This window comes from Phalaenopsis equestris, unplaced genomic scaffold, assembly GCF_001263595.1.
Source record: "Phalaenopsis equestris unplaced genomic scaffold, ASM126359v1 Scaffold233054, whole genome shotgun sequence".
NCBI lineage: Eukaryota > Viridiplantae > Streptophyta > Magnoliopsida > Asparagales > Orchidaceae > Phalaenopsis > Phalaenopsis equestris.
Genome location: NW_018251008.1, coordinates 101,698 through 102,113, shown reverse-complemented (window position 1 = coordinate 102,113; position 416 = coordinate 101,698).

Here is a 416-nt window from a genome sequence, read left to right as displayed (position 1 = left end):
TTTTTGTAGAATTTTCTAAGCCACATACAATTTTCTATAATTATTTGAATAGAAAATGCATAAAAACTTAGAAAATTAAGATTTCTGTCTAGAGATCTCCTATGTCTTTGAAAAAATGCTCCAATTGTGCACCTAGATAGAGGCTACAACATATAAAAATTTGGGGTCAAGGTGATAATCTAATATGAATGGAGATTTGAAAAACCCCTAACACTAATTGATTTTTTTTAAAATAATCCATGCATCAAATTAACGTAAAATTAATTCCATATAATTCTCCTCTGTTCACTAAGCAAGAGGGTATTTTTATTTTATTTTTATGAATTTTCTATGCAAAGATATGGATTTTTGAAGTTTAGAGGTATTTTCTGAATTTTTTAAATACCCCTATTTATTTATTCAAACTGCGGGCTGAC